Below are 567 nucleotides of genomic sequence, written 5' to 3'. Positions count from 1 at the left end.
GCCTTTACATATGAGATTACACCTACAAAGATGTCAAAATTTATACTCCATGTGCCAATTGGTAGATGAATGTCTGGAGAGTTCATATCTATTAAACAAAATACAAATAAAACTGATTCACTGATTCACTAAAACATTAAAATTATTGATAAATAGCCATCAAGAGACTGAATAAGACAAAAGTAATTTTAATATATAAACATAATATGAACAACTCTTTAAATTTGACAATTTAGGTAGAACAAACATATTCCCAAAAGATGCCCTGTCAAAATTTACCAAAGAAAAAGAGAAAATTCCAATAGTCTGTCATCTATTACAAAACAAATATATAAGTCAACCTGTCTTTATAAAGAAAACCACAGATTTGGAATTCCTCACAAATAAATACTTTAAAATGTTTAAGGAAGAAAGAGTAGCAATTTTACAGAATCTCTTTGAGAAATACAGACTGCCGCAAACGAGGAAGCTTGAATCATTAGGAAATCGATTCTGTCACAGTTTCATGGTCTGGGTGTCAGGAATCAAGGTGCTGGCAGGGTTTGCTCCGACTGGAGGTTTCCAAGT

Source organism: Otolemur garnettii, unplaced genomic scaffold (assembly GCF_000181295.1).
Source record: "Otolemur garnettii isolate 467f Iridium unplaced genomic scaffold, OtoGar3 scaffold00033, whole genome shotgun sequence".
Lineage (NCBI taxonomy): Eukaryota > Metazoa > Chordata > Mammalia > Primates > Galagidae > Otolemur > Otolemur garnettii.
The sequence above is the reverse complement of the archived record's forward strand: the minus strand, read 5'-3'. Positions refer to the sequence as shown.